The sequence below is a fragment of the Phalangium opilio genome, unplaced genomic scaffold (genome assembly GCF_054372755.1).
Source record: "Phalangium opilio isolate 3A_F unplaced genomic scaffold, DU_Popi_V2 ptg000061l_1, whole genome shotgun sequence".
Lineage (NCBI taxonomy): Eukaryota > Metazoa > Arthropoda > Arachnida > Opiliones > Phalangiidae > Phalangium > Phalangium opilio.
The window spans coordinates 2,985,653-3,002,500 of record NW_028324178.1 but is presented as its reverse complement, the minus strand read 5'-3'; the positions used below and the strand labels follow the sequence as shown (position 1 = coordinate 3,002,500).

The following is a 16,848-nucleotide window of genomic DNA, read 5'->3' as shown; positions in this document are numbered from 1 at the left end:
TGTTTTCTTAATTACATCTCTTCCAGTTAATTTCATAAAACATATCGTGTCAGAAGTGGGATTCGAACCCACGCCCTCATACGAGGAGCAGAATACACAGATTCACGTTAAGAACGAAGGAAACTGAGCCCCTTGAGTCTGGCGCCGTAGACCGTTCGGCCACCCCGACTTGGATTCATTCAATTGGGACGTTTTATAAATTACATCTCTTCCAGTTAATTTCATAAAACATATCGTGTCAGAAGTGGGATTCGAACCGAGGCCCTCATACGAGGACCAGAATACACAGATTCACGTTGTGAACGAAGGAAACTGAGCCCCTTGAGTCTGGCGCCTTAGACCACTCGGCCACCCCGACTTGGATTCATTCAATTGGGACGTTTTATAAATTACATCTCTTCCAGTTAATTTCATAAAACAAATCGTGTCAGAAGTGGGATTCGAACCCACGCCCTCAAACGAGGACCAGAATACACAGATTCACGTTGTGAACGAAGGAAACTGAGCCCCTTGTGTCTGGCGCCTTTGACCGCTCGGCCATCCTGACATGGATTCTTTCAATTGGGACGTTTTATAAATTACATTTATTCTAGTTAATTTCATAAAACATATCGTGTCAGAAGTGGGATTCGAACCCACGCCCTCATACGAGGACCAGAATACACAGATTCACATTGCGAACGAAGGAATCTGAGCCCCTTGAGTCTGGCGCCTTAGACCACTCGGCCACCCCGACTTGGATTCATTCAATTGGGACGTTTTATAAATTACATCTCTTCCAGTTAATTTCATAAAACATATCGTGTCAGAAGTGGGATTCGAACCCACGCCCTCATACGAGGACCAGAATACACAGATTCACGTTGTGAACGAAGGAAACTGAGCCCCTTGAGTCTGGTGCCTTAGACCGCTCGGGCATCCTGACATGGATTCTTTCAATTGGGACGTTTTATAAATTACATTTATTCTAGTTAATTTCATAAAACATATCGTGTCAGAAGTGGGATTCGAACCCACGCCCTCATACGAGGACCAGAATACATAGATTCACATTGCGAACGAAGGAATCTGAGCCCCTTGAGTCTGGCGCCTTAGACCACTCGGCCACCCCGACTTGGATTCATTCAATTGGGACGTTTTATAAATTACATCTCTTCCAGTTAATTTCATAAAACATATCGTGTCAGAAGTGGGATTCGAACCCAGGCCCTCATTCGAGGGCCAGAATACACAGATTCACGTTGTGAACGATGGAAACTGAGCCCCTTAAGTCTGGCGCCTTAGACCACTCGGCCACCCTAACTTGGATTCGTTCAATTGGGATGTTTTATAAATTACATCTCTTCCAGTTAATTTCATAAAACATATCGTGTCAGAAGTGGGATTCGAACCCACGCCCTCATACGAGGACCAGAATACACAGATTCACGTTGTGAACGAAGGAAACTGAGCCCCTTGAGTCTGGTGCCTTAGACCGCTCGGGCATCCTGACATGGATTCTTTCAATTGGGACGTTTTATAAATTACATCTATTCTAGTTAATTTCATACAACATATCGTTTCAGAAGTGGGATTCGAACCCACCCCCTCATACGAGGACCAGCATACACATATTCACGTTGTGAACGAAGGAAACTTAGCCCTTTGAGTCTGGCGCCTTAGACCGCTCGGCCACTCTAACTTTGATTCATTCAATTGGGATGTTTTCTTAATTACATCTCTTCCAGTTAATTTCATAAAACATATCGTGTCAGAAGTGGGATTCGAACCCACGCCCTCATACGAGGAGCAGAATACACAGATTCACGTTAAGAACGAAGGAAACTGAGCCCCATGAGTCTGGCGCCGTAGACCGTTCGGCCACCCCGACTTGGATTCATTCAATTGGGACGTTTTATAAATTACATCTCTTCCAGTTAATTTCATAAAACATATCGTGTCAGAAGTGGGATTCGAACCGAGGCCCTCATACGAGGACCAGAATACACAGATTCACGTTGTGAACGAAGGAAACTGAGCCCCTTGAGTCTGGCGCCTTAGACCACTCGGCCACCCCGACTTGGATTCATTCAATTGGGACGTTTTATAAATTACATCTCTTCCAGTTAATTTCATAAAACAAATCGTGTCAGAAGTGGGATTCGAACCCACGCCCTCAAACGAGGACCAGAATACACAGATCCACGTTGTGAACGAAGGAAACTGAGCCCCTTGTGTCTGGCGCCTTAGACCGCTCGGCCATCCTGACATGGATTCTTTCAATTGGGACGTTTTATAAATTACATTTATTCTAGTTAATTTCATAAAACATATCGTGTCAGAAGTGGGATTCGAACCCACGCCCTCATACGAGGACCAGAATACACAGATTCACATTGCGAACGAAGGAATCTGAGCCCCTTGAGTCTGGCGCCTTAGACCACTCGGCCACCCCGACTTGGATTCATTCAATTGGGACGTTTTATAAATTACATCTCTTCCAGTTAATTTCATAAAACATATCGTGTCAGAAGTGGGATTCGAACCCACGCCCTCATACGAGGACCAGAATACACAGATTCACGTTGTGAACGAAGGAAACTGAGCCCCTTGAGTCTGGTGCCTTAGACCGCTCGGGCATCCTGACATGGATTCTTTCAATTGGGACGTTTTATAAATTACATCTATTCTAGTTAATTTCATAAAACATATCGTGTCAGAAGTGGGATTCGAACCCACGCTCTCATACGAGGACCAGAATACACATATTCACGTTGCGAACGATGGAAACTGAGTCCCTTGAGTCTGGCGCCTTAGACCGCTCGGCCACCCCGACTTGGATTCATTCTATTGGGACGTTTTACAAATTACATCTCTTCCAGTTAATTTCATAAAACATATCGTGTCAGAAGTGGGATTCGAACCCAGGCCCTCATTCGAGGGCCAGGATACACAGATTCACGTTGTGAACGAAGGAAACTAAGCCCCTTGAGTCTGGCGCCTTAGACCATTCGGCCACCCTAACTTGGATTCATTCAATTGGGATGTTTTATAAATTACATCTCTTCCAGTTAATTTCATAAAACATATCGTGTCAGAAGTGGGATTCGAACCCAGGCCCTCATTCGAGGGCCAGAATATACAGATACACATCGAGAAGGAATGAAATTAAGCCTTTCGAGTCTGGCGCATTAGACCACTCGGCCATCCTGACATAGTTATATCTAGTTAGGACGTTTTAAATTACATCTCTTCCAGATATTTTCATAAAACATATCGTGTCAGAAATGGGATTCGAACCCACGCCCTCATACGAGGACCAGAATACACAGATTCACATTGCGAACGAAGGAATCTGAGCCCCTTGAGTCTGGAGCCTTAGACCACTCGGCCACCCCGACTTCGATTCATTCAATTGGGACGTTTTATAAATTACATCTCTTCCAGTTAATTTCATAAAACATATCGTGTCAGAAGTGGGATTCGAACCCAGGCCCTCATTCGAGGGCCAGAATACACAGATTCACGTTGTGAACGATGGAAACTGAGCCCCTTGAGTCTGGCGCCTTAGACCACTCGGCCACCGTAACTTGGATTCGTTCAATTGGGATGTTTTATAAATTACATCTCTTCCAGTTAATTTCATAAAACATATCGTGTCAGAAGTGGGATTCGAACCCACGCCCTCATACGAGGAACAGAATACACAGATTCACGTTGTGAACGAAGGAAACTGAGCCCCTTGAGTCTGGTGCCTTAGACCGCTCGGGCATCCTGACATGGATTCTTTCAATTGGGACGTTTTATAAATTACATCTATTCTAGTTAATTTCATAAAACATATCGTGTCAGAAGTGGGATTCGAACCCACGCTCTCATACGAGGACCAGAATACACATATTCACGTTGCGAACGATGGAAACTGAGTCCCTTGAGTCTGGCGCCTTAGACCGCTCGGCCACCCCGACTTGGATTCATTCTATTGGGACGTTTTACAAATTACATCTCTTCCAGTTAATTTCATAAAACATATCGTGTCAGAAGTGGGATTCGAACCCAGGCCCTCATTCGAGGGCCAGGATACACAGATTCACGATGTGAACGAAGGAAACTGAGCCCCTTGAGTCTGGCGCCTTAGACCATTCGGCCACCCTAACTTGGATTCATTCAATTGGGATGTTTTATAAATTACATCTCTTCCAGTTAATTTCATAAAACATATCGTGTCAGAAGTGGGATTCGAACCCAGGCCCTCATTCGAGGGCCAGAATACACAGATACACATCGAGAAGGAATGAAATTAAGCCTTTCGAGTCTGGCGCATTAGACCACTCGGCCATCCTGACATAGTAATATCTAGTTAGGACGTTTTAAATTACATCTCTTCCAGATATTTTCATAAAACATATCGTGTCAGAAATGGGATTCGAACCCACGCCCTCATACGAGGACCAGAATACAAAGATTCACGTTGTGAACGAAGGAAACAGAGCCCCTTGAGTCTGGCGTCTTAGACCGCTCGGTCATCCTGACATGGATTCTTTCAATTGGGACGTTTTATAAATTACATCTATTCTAGTTAATTTCATAAAACATATCGTGTCAGAAGTGGGATTCGAACCCACGCTCTCATAGGAGGACCAGAATACACAGATTCACGTTGCGAACGATGGAAACTGAGTCCCTAGAGTCTGGCGACTTAGACCGCTCGGCCACTCCGACTTGGATTCATTCTATTGGGACGTTTTATAAATTACATCTCTTCCAGTTAATTTCATAAAACATATCGTGTCAGAAGCGGGATTCGAACCCACGCCCTCATACGAGGACCAGAATACACAGATTCACGTTGTGAACGAAGGAAACTGAGCCCCTTGAGTCTGGCACCTTAGACCGCTCGGCCACCCCGACTTGGATTCATTCAATTGGGACGTTTTATAAATTACATCTCTTCCAGTTAATTTCATAAAACAAATCGTGTCAGAAGTGGGATTCGAACCCACGCCCTCAAACGAGGACCAGAATACACAGATTCACGTTGTGAACGAAGGAAACTGAGCCCCTTGTGTCTGGCGCCTTAGACCGCTCGGCCATCCTGACATGGATTCTTTCAATTGGGACGTTTTATAAATTACATTTATTCTAGTTAATTTCATAAACATATCGTGTCAGAAGTGGGATTCGAACCAACGCCCTCATACGAGGACCAGAATACACAGATTCACATTGCGAACGAAGGAATCTGAGCCCCTTGAGTCTGGCGCCTTAGACCACTCGGCCACCCCGACTTGGATTCATTCAATTGGGACGTTTTATAAATTACATCTATTCTAGTTAATTTCATAAAACATATCGTGTCAGAAGTGGGATTCGAACCCACGCTCTCATACGAGGACCAGAATACACATATTCACGTTGCGAACGATGGAAACTGAGTCCCTTGAGTCTGGCGCCTTAGACCGCTCGGCCATCCTGACTTGGATTCATTCTATTGGGACGTTTTACAAATTACATCTCTTCCAGTTAATTTCATAAAACATATCGTGTCAGAAGTGGGATTCGAACCCAGGCCCTCATTCGAGGGCCAGGATACACAGATTCACGTTGTGAACGAAGGAAACTGAGCCCCTTGAGTCTGGCGCCTTAGACCATTCGGCCACCCTAACTTGGATTCATTCAATTGGGATGTTTTATAAATTACATCTCTTCCAGTTAATTTCATAAAACATATCGTGTCAGAAGTGGGATTCGAACCCAGGCCCTCCTTCGAGAGCCAGAATACACAGATACACATCGGGAAGGAGTGAAACTAAGCCTTTCGAGTCTGGCGCATTGGACCACTCGGCCATCCTGACATGGTTATATCTAGTTAGGACGTTTTAAATTAAATCTATTCTAGTTAATTTCATAAAACATATCGTGTCAGAAGTAGTATTCGAACCCACGCTCTCATACGAGGACCAGAATACACAGATTCACGTTGCGAACGATGGAAAATGAGTCCCTTGAGTCTGGCGACTTAGACCGCTCGGCCACTCCGACTTGGATTCATTCTATTGGGAAGTTTTATAAATTACATCTCTTCCAGTTAATTTCATAAAAATATCGTGTCAGAAGTGGGACTCGAACCCACGCCCTCATTCGAGGGCCAGAATACACAGATTCACGTTGTGAACGATGGAAACTGAGCCCCTTGAGTCTGGCGCCTTAGACCACTCGGCCACCCTAACTCGGATTCGTTCAATTGGGATGTTTTATAAATTACATCTGTTCAAGTTAATTTCATAAAACATATCGTGTCAGAAGTGGGACTCGAACCCACGCCCTCATACAAGGACCAGAATACACAGATTCACGTTGTGAACGAAGGAAACTGAGCCCCTTGAGTCTGGCGCCTTAGACCGCTCGGCCATCCTGACATGGATTCTTTCAATTGGGACGTTTTATAAATTAAATCTATTCTAGTTAATTTCATAAAACATATCGTGTCAGAAGTAGTATTCGAACCCACGCTCTCATACGAGGACCAGAATACACAGATTCACGTTGCGAACGATGGAAACTGAGCCCCTTGAGTCTGGCGCCTTAGACCGCTCGGCCATCCTGACATGGATTCTTTCAATTGGGACGTTTTATAAATTAAATCTATTCTAGTTAATTTCATAAAACATATCGTGTCAGAAGTGGGATTTGAACCCACGCTCTCATACGAGGACCAGAATACACAAATACACATCGGGAAGGAGTGAAACTAAGCCTTTCGAGTCTGGCGCATTAGACCACTCGGCCATCCTGACATGGTTATATCTAGTTAGGACGTTTTAAATTACATCTCTTCCAGTTATTTTCATAAAACATATTGTGTCAGAAATGGGATTCGAACCCACGCCCTCATACGAGGACCAGAATACACAGATTCACGTTGTGAACGAAGGAAACAGAGCCCCTTGAGTCTGGCGTCTTAGACCGCTCGGCCATCCTGACATGGATTCTTTCAATTGGGACGTTTTATAAATTAAATCTATTCTAGTTAATTTCATAAAACATATCGTGTCAGAAGTAGTATTCGAACCCACGCTCTCATACGAGGACCAGAATACACAGATTCACGTTGCGAACGATGGAAACTGAGTCCCTTGAGTCTGGCGACTTAGACCGCTCGGCCACTCCGACTTGGATTCATTCTATTGGGACGTTTTATAAATTACATCTCTTCCAGTTAATTTCATAAAACATATCGTGTCAGAAGCGGGATTCGAACCCAGACCCTCATTCGAGGTCCAGAATACACAGATACACATCGGGAAGGAATGAAACTAAGCCCCTTGAGTCTGGCGCCTTAGACCGCTCGGCCATCCTGACATGGTTATATCTAGTTAGGACGTTTTAAATTACATCTCTTCCAGTTATTTTCATAAAACATATCGTGTCAGAAATGGGATTCGAACCCACGCCCTCATACGAGGACCAGAATACACAGATTCACGTTGTGAACGAAGGAAACAGAGCCCCTTGAGTCTGGCGTCTTAGACCGCTCGGCCATCCTGACATGGATTCTTTCAATTGGGACGTTTTATAAATTACATCTATTCTAGTTAATTTCATAAAACATATCGTGTCAGAAGTAGTATTCGAACCCACGCTCTCATACGAGGACCAGAATACACAGACTCACGTTGCGAACGATGGAAACTGAGTCCCTTGAGTCTGGCGACTTAGACCGCTCGGCCACTCCGACTTGGATTCATTCTATTGGGACGTTTTATAAATTACATCTCTTCCAGTTAATTTCATAAAACATATCGTGTCAGAAGTGGGACTCGAACCCACGCCCTCATTCGAGGGCCAGAATACACAGATTCACGTTGTGAACGATGGAAACTGAGCCCCTTGAGTCTGGCGCCTTAGACCTCTCGGCCACCCTAACTTGCATTCGTTCAATTGGGATGTTTTATAAATTACATTTCTTCCAGTTAATTTCATAAAACATATCGTGTCAGAAGTGGGACTCGAACCCACGCCCTCAAACGAGGATCAGAATACACAGATTCACGTTGTGAACGAAGGAAACTGAGCCCCTTGAGTCTGGCGCCTTAGACCGCTCGGCCATCCTGACATGGATTCTTTCAATTGGGACGTTTTATAAATTAAATCTATTCTAGTTAATTTCATAAAACATATCGTGTCAGAAGTGGGATTCGAACCCACGCTCTCATACGAGGACCAGAATACACAGATACACATCGGGAAGGAATGAAACTAAGCCTTTCGAGTCTGGCGCATTAGACCACTCGGCCATCCTGACATGGTTATATCTAGTTAGAACGTTTTAAATTACATCTCTTCCAGTTATTTTCATAAAACATATCGTGTCAGAAATGGGATTCGAACCCACGCCCTCATACGAGGACCAGAATACACAGATTCACGTTGTGAACGAAGGAAACAGAGCCCCTTGAGTCTGGCGTCTTAGACCGCTCGGCCATCCTGACATGGATGCTTTCAATTGGGACGTTTTATAAATTACATCTCTTCCAGTTAATTTCATAAAACATATCGTGTCAGAAGTGGGACTCGAACCCACGCCCTCATTCGAGGACCAGAATACACAGATTCACGTTGCGAACGATGGAAACTGAGTCCCTTGAGTCTGGCGACTTAGACCGCTCGGCCACTCCGACTTGGATTCATTCTATTGGGACGTTTTATAAATTACATCTCTTCCAGTTAATTTCATAAAACATATCGTGTCAGAAGTGGGACTCGAACCCACGCCCTCATTCGAGGGCCAGAATACAAAGATTCACGTTGTGAACGATGGAAACTGAGCCCCTTGAGTCTGGCGCCTTAGACCTCTCGGCCACCCTAACTTGGATTCGTTCAATTGGGATGTTTTATAAATTACATTTCTTCCAGTTAATTTCATAAAACATATCGTGTCAGAAGTGGGACTCGAACCCACGCCCTCAAACGAGGACCAGAATACACAGATTCACGTTGTGAACGAAGGAAACTGAGCCCCTTGAGTCTGGCGCCTTAGACCGCTCGGCCATCCTGACATGGATTCTTTCAATTGGGACGTTTTATAAATTACATCTATTCTAGTTAATTTCATAAAACATATCGTGTCAGAAGTGGGATTCGAACCCACGCTCTCATACGAGGACCAGAATACACAGATTCACGTTGCGAACGGTGGAAACTGAGTCCCTTGAGTCTGGCGACTTAGACCGCTCGGCCACTCCGACTTGGATTCATTCTATTGGGACGTTTTATAAATTACATCTCTTCCAGTTAATTTCATAAAACATATCGTGTCAGAAGCGGGATTCGAACCCAGACCCTCATTCGAGGTCCAGAATACACAGATACACATCGGGAAGGAATGAAACTAAGCCCCTTGAGTCTGGCGCCTTAGACCGCTCGGCCACCCTGACTTGGATTCATTCAATTGGGACGTTTTACAAATTACATCTCTTCCAGTTAATTTCATAAAACTTATCGTTTCAGAAGTGGGATTCGAACCCACGCCCTCATACGAGGACTAGAATACACAGACTCACGTTGTGAACGAAGGAAACTGAGCCCCTTGAGTCTGGCGCCTTAGACCGCCCGGCCACCCTGACTTGGATTCATTCAATTGGGACGTTTTATAAATTACATCTCTTCCAGTTAATTTCATAAAACATAACGTGTCAGAAGTGGGATTCGAACCCACGCTCTAATACGAGGACAAGAATACACAGATTCACGTTGCGAACGATGGAAACTGAGCCCCTTGAGTCTGGCGCCTTAGACCGCTCGGCCATCCTGACATGGATTCTTTCAATTGGGACGTTTTATAAATTAAATCTATTCTAGTTAATTTCATAAAACATACCGTGTCAGAAGTGGGATTTGAACCCACGCTCTCATACGAGGACCAGAATACACAGATACACATCGGGAAGGAGTGAAACTAAGCCTTTCGAGTCTGGCGCATTAGACCACTCGGCCATCCTGACATGGTTATATCTAGTTAGGACGTTTTAAATTACATCTCTTTCAGTTATTTTCATAAAACATATCGTGTCAGAAATGGGATTCGAACCCACGCCCTCATACGAGGACCAGAATACACAGATTCACGTTGCGAACGATGGAAACTGAGTCCCTAGAGTCTGGCGACTTAGACCGCTCGGCCACTCCGACTTGGATTCATTCAATTGGGACGTTTTATAAATTACATCTCTTCCAGTTAATTTCATAAAACAAATCGTGTCAGAAGTGGGATTCGAACCCACGCCCTCAAACGAGGACCAGAATACACAGATTCACGTTGTGAACGAAGGAAACTGAGCCCCTTGTGTCTGGCGCCTTAGACCGCTCGGCCATCCTGACATGGATTCTTTCAATTGGGACGTTTTATAAATTACATTTATTCTAGTTAATTTCATAAACATATCGTGTCAGAAGTGGGATTCGAACCCACGCCCTCATACGAGGACCAGAATACACAGATTCACATTGCGAACGAAGGAATCTGAGCCCCTTGAGTCTGGCGCCTTAGACCACTCGGCCACCCCGACTTGGATTCATTCAATTGGGACGTTTTATAAATTACATCTATTCTAGTTAATTTCATAAAACATATCGTGTCAGAAGTGGGATTCGAACCCACGCTCTCATACGAGGACCAGAATACACATATTCACGTTGCGAACGATGGAAACTGAGTCCCTTGAGTCTGGCGCCTTAGACCGCTCGGCCATCCTGACTTGGATTCATTCTATTGCGACGTTTTACAAATTACATCTCTTCCAGTTAATTTCATAAAACATATCGTGTCAGAAGTGGGATTCGAACCCAGGCCCTCATTCGAGGGCCAGGATACACAGATTCACGTTGTGAACGAAGGAAACTGAGCCCCTTGAGTCTGGCGCCTTAGACCATTCGGCCACCCTAACTTGGATTCATTCAATTGGGATGTTTTATAAATTACATCTCTTCCAGTTAATTTCATAAAACATATCGTGTCACAAGTGGGATTCGAACCCAGGCCCTCATACGAGGAGCAGAATACACAGATTCACGTTGCAAAGGAAGGAAACTGAGCCCCTTAGACCGCTCGGCCACTCCGACTTGGATTCATTCTATTGGGACGTTTTATAAATTACATCTCTTCCAGTTAATTTCATAAAAATATCGTGTCAGAAGTGGGACTCGAACCCACGCCCTCATTCGAGGGCCAGAATACACAGATTCACGTTGTGAACGATGGAAACTGAGCCCCTTGAGTCTGGCGCCTTAGACCACTCGGCCACCCTAACTTGGATTCGTTCAATTGGGATGTTTTATAAATTACATCTGTTCCAGTTAATTTCATAAAACATATCGTGTCAGAAGTGGGACTCGAACCCACGCCCTCATACGAGGACCAGAATACACAGATTCACGTTGTGAACGAAGGAAACTGAGCCCCTTGAGTCTGGCGCCTTAGACCGCTCGGCCATCCTGACATGGATTCTTTCAATTGGGACGTTTTATAAATTAAATCTATTCTAGTTAATTTCATAAAACATATCGTGTCAGAAGTAGTATTCGAACCCACGCTCTCATACGAGGACCAGAATACACAGATTCACGTTGCGAACGATGGAAACTGAGTCCCTTGAGTCTGGCGACTTAGACCGCTCGGCCACTCCGACTTGGATTTATTCTATTGGGACGTTTTATAAATTACATCTCTTCCAGTTAATTTCATAAAACATATCGTGTCAGAAGCGGGATTCGAACCCAGACCCTCATTCGAGGTCCAGAATACACAGATACACATCGGGAAGGAATGAAACTAAGCCCCTTGAGTCTGGCGCCTTAGACCGCTCGGCCATCCTGACATGGTTATATCTAGTTAGGACGTTTTAAATTACATCTCTTCCAGTTATTTTCATAAAACATATCGTGTCAGAAATGGGATTCGAACCCACGCCCTCATACGAGGACCAGAATACACAGATTCACGTTGTGAACGAAGGAAACAGAGCCCCTTGAGTCTGGCGTCTTAGACCGCTCGGCCATCCTGACATGGATTCTTTCAATTGGGACGTTTTATAAATTACATCTATTCTAGTTAATTTCATAAAACATATCGTGTCAGAAGTAGTATTCGAACCCACGCTCTCATACGAGGACCAGAATACACAGATTCACGTTGCGAACGATGGAAACTGAGTCCCTTGAGTCTGGCGACTTAGACCGCTCGGCCACTCCGACTTGGATTCATTCTATTGGGACGTTTTATAAATTACATCTCTTCCAGTTAATTTCATAAAACATATCGTGTCAGAAGTGGGACTCGAACCCACGCCCTCATTCGAGGGCCAGAATACACAGATTCACGTTGTGAACGATGGAAACTGAGCCCCTTGAGTCTGGCGCCTTAGACCTCTCGGCCACCCTAACTTGGATTCGTTCAATTGGGATGTTTTATAAATTACATTTCTTCCAGTTAATTTCATAAAACATATCGTGTCAGAAGTGGGACTCGAACCCACGCCCTCAAACGAGGACCAGAATACACAGATTCACGTTGTGAACGAAGGAAACTGAGCCCCTTGAGTCTGGCGCCTTAGACCGCTCGGCCATCCTGACATGGATTCTTTCAATTGGGACGTTTTATAAATTAAATCTATTCTAGTTAATTTCATAAAACATATCGTGTCAGAAGTGGGATTCGAACCCACGCTCTCATACGAGGACCAGAATACACAGATACACATCGGGAAGGAATGAAACTAAGCCTTTCGAGTCTGGCGCATTAGACCACTCGGCCATCCTGACATGGTTATATCTAGTTAGGACGTTTTAAATTACATCTCTTCCAGTTATTTTCATAAAACATATCGTGTCAGAAATGGGATTCGAACCCACGCCCTCATACGAGGACCAGAATACACAGATTCACGTTGTGAACGAAGGAAACAGAGCACCTTGAGTCTGGCGTCTTAGACCGCTCGGCCATCCTGACATGGATTCTTTCAATTGGGACGTTTAATAAATTACATCTATTCTAGTTAATTTCATAAAACATATCGTGTCAGAAGTGGGATTCGAACCCACGCTCTCATACGAGGACCAGAATACACAGATTCACGTTGCGAACGATGGAAACTGAGTCCCTTGAGTCTGGCGACTTAGACCGCTCGGCCACTCCGACTTGGATTCATTCTATTGGGACGTTTTATAAATTACATCTCTTCCAGTTAATTTCATAAAACATATCGTGTCAGAAGCGGGATTCGAACCCAGACCCTCATTCGAGGTCCAGAATACACAGATACACATCGGGAAGGAATGAAACTAAGCCCCTTGAGTCTGGCGCCTTAGACCGCTCGGCCATCCTGACATGGTTATATCTAGTTAGGACGTTTTAAATTACATCTCTTCCAGTTATTTTCATAAAACATATCGTGTCAGAAATGGGATTCGAACCCACGCCCTCATACGAGGACCAGAATACACAGATTCACGTTGTGAACGAAGGAAACAGAGCCCCTTGAGTCTGGCGTCTTAGACCGCTCGGCCATCCTGACATGGATTTTTTCAATTGGGACGTTTTATAAATTACATCTATTCTAGTTAATTTCATAAAACATATCGTGTCAGAAGTAGTATTCGAACCCACGCTCTCATACGAGGACCAGAATACACAGACTCACGTTGCGAACGATGGAAACTGAGTCCCTTGAGTCTGGCGACTTAGACCGCTCGGCCACTCCGACTTGGATTCATTCTATTGGGACGTTTTATAAATTACATCTCTTCCAGTTAATTTCATAAAACATATCGTGTCAGAAGTGGGATTCGAACCCACGCTCTCATACGAGGACCAGAATACACAGATTCACGTTGCGAACGATGGAAACTGAGTCCCTTGAGTCTGGCGCCTTAGACCTCTCGGCCACCCTAACTTGCATTCGTTCAATTGGGATGTTTTATAAATTACATTTCTTCCAGTTAATTTCATAAAACATATCGTGTCAGAAGTGGGACTCGAACCCACGCCCTCAAACGAGGACCAGAATACACAGATTCACGTTGTGAACGAAGGAAACTGAGCCCCTTGAGTCTGGCGCCTTAGACCGCTCGGCCATCCTGACATGGATTCTTTCAATTGGGACGTTTTATAAATTAAATCTATTCTAGTTAATTTCATAAAACATATCGTGTCAGAAGTGGGATTCGAACCCACGCTCTCATACGAGGACCAGAATACACAGATACACATCGGGAAGGAATGAAACTAAGCCTTTCGAGTCTGGCGCATTAGACCACTCGGCCATCCTGACATGGTTATATCTAGTTAGGACGTTTTAAATTACATCTCTTTCAGTTATTTTCATAAAACATATCGTGTCAGAAATGGGATTCGAACCCACGCCCTCATACGAGGACCAGAATACACAGATTCACGTTGCGAACGATGGAAACTGAGTCCCTAGAGTCTGGCGACTTAGACCGCTCGGCCACTCCGACTTGGATTCATTCAATTGGGACGTTTTATAAATTACATCTCTTCCAGTTAATTTCATAAAACAAATCGTGTCAGAAGTGGGATTCGAACCCACGCCCTCAAACGAGGACCAGAATACACAGATTCACGTTGTGAACGAAGGAAACTGAGCCCCTTGTGTCTGGCGCCTTAGACCGCCCGGCCACCCTGACTTGGATTCATTCAATTGGGACGTTTTATAAATTACATCTCTTCCAGTTAATTTCATAAAACATAACGTGTCAGAAGTGGGATTCGAACCCACGCTCTAATACGAGGACAAGAATACACAGATTCACGTTGCGAACGATGGAAACTGAGCCCCTTGAGTCTGGCGCCTTAGACCGCTCGGCCATCCTGACATGGATTCTTTCAATTGGGACGTTTTATAAATTAAATCTATTCTAGTTAATTTCATAAAACATATCGTGTCAGAAGTGGGATTTGAACCCACGCTCTCATACGAGGACCAGAATACACAGATACACATCGGGAAGGAGTGAAACTAAGCCTTTCGAGTCTGGCGCATTAGACCACTCGGCCATCCTGACATGGTTATATCTAGTTAGGACGTTTTAAATTACATCTCTTTCAGTTATTTTCATAAAACATATCGTGTCAGAAATGGGATTCGAACCCACGCCCTCATACGAGGACCAGAATACACAGATTCACGTTGCGAACGATGGAAACTGAGTCCCTAGAGTCTGGCGACTTAGACCGCTCGGCCACTCCGACTTGGATTCATTCAATTGGGACGTTTTATAAATTACATCTCTTCCAGTTAATTTCATAAAACAAATCGTGTCAGAAGTGGGATTCGAACCCACGCCCTCAAACGAGGACCAGAATACACAGATTCACGTTGTGAACGAAGGAAACTGAGCCCCTTGTGTCTGGCGCCTTAGACCGCTCGGCCATCCTGACATGGATTCTTTCAATTGGGACGTTTTATAAATTACATTTATTCTAGTTAATTTCATAAACATATCGTGTCAGAAGTGGGATTCGAACCCACGCCCTCATACGAGGACCAGAATACACAGATTCACATTGCGAACGAAGGAATCTGAGCCCCTTGAGTCTGGCGCCTTAGACCACTCGGCCACCCCGACTTGGATTCATTCAATTGGGACGTTTTATAAATTACATCTATTCTAGTTAATTTCATAAAACATATCGTGTCAGAAGTGGGATTCGAACCCACGCTCTCATACGAGGACCAGAATACACATATTCACGTTGCGAACGATGGAAACTGAGTCCCTTGAGTCTGGCGCCTTAGACCGCTCGGCCATCCTGACTTGGATTCATTCTATTGCGACGTTTTACAAAATACATCTCTTCCAGTTAATTTCATAAAACATATCGTGTCAGAAGTGGGATTCGAACCCAGGCCCTCATTCGAGGGCCAGGATACACAGATTCACGTTGTGAACGAAGGAAACTGAGCCCCTTGAGTCTGGCGCCTTAGACCATTCGGCCACCCTAACTTGGATTCATTCAATTGGGATGTTTTATAAATTACATCTCTTCCAGTTAATTTCATAAAACATATCGTGTCAGAAGTGGGATTCGAACCCAGGCCCTCATTCGAGGGCCAGAATACACAGATACACATCGGGAAGGAGTGAAACTAAGCCTTTCGAGTCTGGCGCATTGGACCACTCGGCCATCCTGACATGGTTATATCTAGTTAGGACGTTTCAAATTACATCTCTTCCAGTTATTTTCATAAAACATATCGTGTCAGAAATGGGATTCGAACCCACGCCCTCATACGAGGACCAGAATACACAGATTCACGTTGTGAACGATGGAAACTGAGCCCCTTGAGTCTGGCGCCTTAGACCACTCGGCCACCCTAACTTGGATTCTTTCAATTGGGACGTTTTATAAATTAAATCTATTCTAGTTAATTTCATAAAACATATCGTGTCAGAAGTAGTATTCGAACCCACGCTCTCATACGAGGACCAGAATACACAGATTCACGTTGCGAACGATGGAAACTGAGTCCCTTGAGTCTGGCGACTTAGACCGCTCGGCCACTCCGACTTGGATTCATTCTATTGGGACGTTTTATAAATTACATCTCTTCCAGTTAATTTCATAAAAATATCGTGTCAGAAGTGGGACTCGAACCCACGCCCTCATTCGAGGGCCAGAATACACAGATTCACGTTGTGAACGATGGAAACTGAGCCCCTTGAGTCTGGCGCCTTAGACCACTCGGCCACCCTAACTTGGATTCGTTCAATTGGGATGTTTTATAAATTACATCTGTTCCAGTTAATTTCATAAAACATATCGTGTCAGAAGTGGGACTCGAACCCACG

At 44.4% G+C, this 16,848-nt stretch overlaps 24 non-coding genes across 24 annotated transcripts; all 24 read right to left on the bottom strand.

The window, feature by feature from the left end:
* Nucleotides 1-614: 614 nt before the first annotated feature.
* TRNAL-CAA (transfer RNA leucine (anticodon CAA)) lies at nucleotides 615-736 on the bottom strand. The gene is made up of 2 exons: nucleotides 699-736; nucleotides 615-660 (listed from the first exon to the last, which is right to left on the bottom strand). It is a non-coding gene; the product is annotated as a tRNA-Leu (tRNA).
* Nucleotides 737-992: 256 nt separating this feature from the next.
* Nucleotides 993-1,114, bottom strand: TRNAL-CAA (transfer RNA leucine (anticodon CAA)). Its single transcript has 2 exons — nucleotides 1,077-1,114; nucleotides 993-1,038 (listed from the first exon to the last, which is right to left on the bottom strand). It is a non-coding gene; the product is annotated as a tRNA-Leu (tRNA).
* Nucleotides 1,115-2,315: 1,201 nt separating this feature from the next.
* Nucleotides 2,316-2,437, bottom strand: TRNAL-CAA (transfer RNA leucine (anticodon CAA)). Its single transcript has 2 exons — nucleotides 2,400-2,437; nucleotides 2,316-2,361 (listed from the first exon to the last, which is right to left on the bottom strand). It is a non-coding gene; the product is annotated as a tRNA-Leu (tRNA).
* Nucleotides 2,438-3,071: 634 nt separating this feature from the next.
* On the bottom strand, nucleotides 3,072-3,193 carry TRNAS-CGA (transfer RNA serine (anticodon CGA)). Its single transcript has 2 exons — nucleotides 3,156-3,193; nucleotides 3,072-3,117 (listed from the first exon to the last, which is right to left on the bottom strand). It is a non-coding gene; the product is annotated as a tRNA-Ser (tRNA).
* Nucleotides 3,194-4,203: 1,010 nt separating this feature from the next.
* On the bottom strand, nucleotides 4,204-4,325 carry TRNAS-CGA (transfer RNA serine (anticodon CGA)). Its single transcript has 2 exons — nucleotides 4,288-4,325; nucleotides 4,204-4,249 (listed from the first exon to the last, which is right to left on the bottom strand). It is a non-coding gene; the product is annotated as a tRNA-Ser (tRNA).
* Nucleotides 4,326-5,334: 1,009 nt separating this feature from the next.
* On the bottom strand, nucleotides 5,335-5,456 carry TRNAL-CAA (transfer RNA leucine (anticodon CAA)). Its single transcript has 2 exons — nucleotides 5,419-5,456; nucleotides 5,335-5,380 (listed from the first exon to the last, which is right to left on the bottom strand). It is a non-coding gene; the product is annotated as a tRNA-Leu (tRNA).
* Nucleotides 5,457-5,712: 256 nt separating this feature from the next.
* On the bottom strand, nucleotides 5,713-5,834 carry TRNAS-CGA (transfer RNA serine (anticodon CGA)). Its single transcript has 2 exons — nucleotides 5,797-5,834; nucleotides 5,713-5,758 (listed from the first exon to the last, which is right to left on the bottom strand). It is a non-coding gene; the product is annotated as a tRNA-Ser (tRNA).
* A 442-nt stretch (nucleotides 5,835-6,276) lies between these two features.
* TRNAL-CAA (transfer RNA leucine (anticodon CAA)) lies at nucleotides 6,277-6,398 on the bottom strand. The gene is made up of 2 exons: nucleotides 6,361-6,398; nucleotides 6,277-6,322 (listed from the first exon to the last, which is right to left on the bottom strand). It is a non-coding gene; the product is annotated as a tRNA-Leu (tRNA).
* Nucleotides 6,399-6,654: 256 nt separating this feature from the next.
* TRNAS-CGA (transfer RNA serine (anticodon CGA)) lies at nucleotides 6,655-6,776 on the bottom strand. Its single transcript has 2 exons — nucleotides 6,739-6,776; nucleotides 6,655-6,700 (listed from the first exon to the last, which is right to left on the bottom strand). It is a non-coding gene; the product is annotated as a tRNA-Ser (tRNA).
* Nucleotides 6,777-7,973: 1,197 nt separating this feature from the next.
* On the bottom strand, nucleotides 7,974-8,095 carry TRNAL-CAA (transfer RNA leucine (anticodon CAA)). Its single transcript has 2 exons — nucleotides 8,058-8,095; nucleotides 7,974-8,019 (listed from the first exon to the last, which is right to left on the bottom strand). It is a non-coding gene; the product is annotated as a tRNA-Leu (tRNA).
* A 67-nt stretch (nucleotides 8,096-8,162) lies between these two features.
* TRNAS-CGA (transfer RNA serine (anticodon CGA)) lies at nucleotides 8,163-8,284 on the bottom strand. The gene is made up of 2 exons: nucleotides 8,247-8,284; nucleotides 8,163-8,208 (listed from the first exon to the last, which is right to left on the bottom strand). It is a non-coding gene; the product is annotated as a tRNA-Ser (tRNA).
* A 632-nt stretch (nucleotides 8,285-8,916) lies between these two features.
* TRNAL-CAA (transfer RNA leucine (anticodon CAA)) lies at nucleotides 8,917-9,038 on the bottom strand. Its single transcript has 2 exons — nucleotides 9,001-9,038; nucleotides 8,917-8,962 (listed from the first exon to the last, which is right to left on the bottom strand). It is a non-coding gene; the product is annotated as a tRNA-Leu (tRNA).
* An 823-nt stretch (nucleotides 9,039-9,861) lies between these two features.
* TRNAS-CGA (transfer RNA serine (anticodon CGA)) lies at nucleotides 9,862-9,983 on the bottom strand. The gene is made up of 2 exons: nucleotides 9,946-9,983; nucleotides 9,862-9,907 (listed from the first exon to the last, which is right to left on the bottom strand). It is a non-coding gene; the product is annotated as a tRNA-Ser (tRNA).
* A 442-nt stretch (nucleotides 9,984-10,425) lies between these two features.
* On the bottom strand, nucleotides 10,426-10,547 carry TRNAL-CAA (transfer RNA leucine (anticodon CAA)). Its single transcript has 2 exons — nucleotides 10,510-10,547; nucleotides 10,426-10,471 (listed from the first exon to the last, which is right to left on the bottom strand). It is a non-coding gene; the product is annotated as a tRNA-Leu (tRNA).
* Nucleotides 10,548-10,614: 67 nt separating this feature from the next.
* TRNAL-CAA (transfer RNA leucine (anticodon CAA)) lies at nucleotides 10,615-10,736 on the bottom strand. The gene is made up of 2 exons: nucleotides 10,699-10,736; nucleotides 10,615-10,660 (listed from the first exon to the last, which is right to left on the bottom strand). It is a non-coding gene; the product is annotated as a tRNA-Leu (tRNA).
* Nucleotides 10,737-11,355: 619 nt separating this feature from the next.
* Nucleotides 11,356-11,477, bottom strand: TRNAL-CAA (transfer RNA leucine (anticodon CAA)). The gene is made up of 2 exons: nucleotides 11,440-11,477; nucleotides 11,356-11,401 (listed from the first exon to the last, which is right to left on the bottom strand). It is a non-coding gene; the product is annotated as a tRNA-Leu (tRNA).
* A 1,010-nt stretch (nucleotides 11,478-12,487) lies between these two features.
* On the bottom strand, nucleotides 12,488-12,609 carry TRNAL-CAA (transfer RNA leucine (anticodon CAA)). Its single transcript has 2 exons — nucleotides 12,572-12,609; nucleotides 12,488-12,533 (listed from the first exon to the last, which is right to left on the bottom strand). It is a non-coding gene; the product is annotated as a tRNA-Leu (tRNA).
* Nucleotides 12,610-12,676: 67 nt separating this feature from the next.
* Nucleotides 12,677-12,798, bottom strand: TRNAS-CGA (transfer RNA serine (anticodon CGA)). The gene is made up of 2 exons: nucleotides 12,761-12,798; nucleotides 12,677-12,722 (listed from the first exon to the last, which is right to left on the bottom strand). It is a non-coding gene; the product is annotated as a tRNA-Ser (tRNA).
* Nucleotides 12,799-13,995: 1,197 nt separating this feature from the next.
* TRNAL-CAA (transfer RNA leucine (anticodon CAA)) lies at nucleotides 13,996-14,117 on the bottom strand. The gene is made up of 2 exons: nucleotides 14,080-14,117; nucleotides 13,996-14,041 (listed from the first exon to the last, which is right to left on the bottom strand). It is a non-coding gene; the product is annotated as a tRNA-Leu (tRNA).
* Nucleotides 14,118-14,184: 67 nt separating this feature from the next.
* TRNAS-CGA (transfer RNA serine (anticodon CGA)) lies at nucleotides 14,185-14,306 on the bottom strand. The gene is made up of 2 exons: nucleotides 14,269-14,306; nucleotides 14,185-14,230 (listed from the first exon to the last, which is right to left on the bottom strand). It is a non-coding gene; the product is annotated as a tRNA-Ser (tRNA).
* Nucleotides 14,307-14,938: 632 nt separating this feature from the next.
* On the bottom strand, nucleotides 14,939-15,060 carry TRNAS-CGA (transfer RNA serine (anticodon CGA)). The gene is made up of 2 exons: nucleotides 15,023-15,060; nucleotides 14,939-14,984 (listed from the first exon to the last, which is right to left on the bottom strand). It is a non-coding gene; the product is annotated as a tRNA-Ser (tRNA).
* A 442-nt stretch (nucleotides 15,061-15,502) lies between these two features.
* TRNAL-CAA (transfer RNA leucine (anticodon CAA)) lies at nucleotides 15,503-15,624 on the bottom strand. Its single transcript has 2 exons — nucleotides 15,587-15,624; nucleotides 15,503-15,548 (listed from the first exon to the last, which is right to left on the bottom strand). It is a non-coding gene; the product is annotated as a tRNA-Leu (tRNA).
* Nucleotides 15,625-15,691: 67 nt separating this feature from the next.
* On the bottom strand, nucleotides 15,692-15,813 carry TRNAL-CAA (transfer RNA leucine (anticodon CAA)). Its single transcript has 2 exons — nucleotides 15,776-15,813; nucleotides 15,692-15,737 (listed from the first exon to the last, which is right to left on the bottom strand). It is a non-coding gene; the product is annotated as a tRNA-Leu (tRNA).
* Nucleotides 15,814-16,069: 256 nt separating this feature from the next.
* Nucleotides 16,070-16,191, bottom strand: TRNAS-CGA (transfer RNA serine (anticodon CGA)). Its single transcript has 2 exons — nucleotides 16,154-16,191; nucleotides 16,070-16,115 (listed from the first exon to the last, which is right to left on the bottom strand). It is a non-coding gene; the product is annotated as a tRNA-Ser (tRNA).
* Between the last annotated feature and the right edge of the window lie 657 nt (nucleotides 16,192-16,848).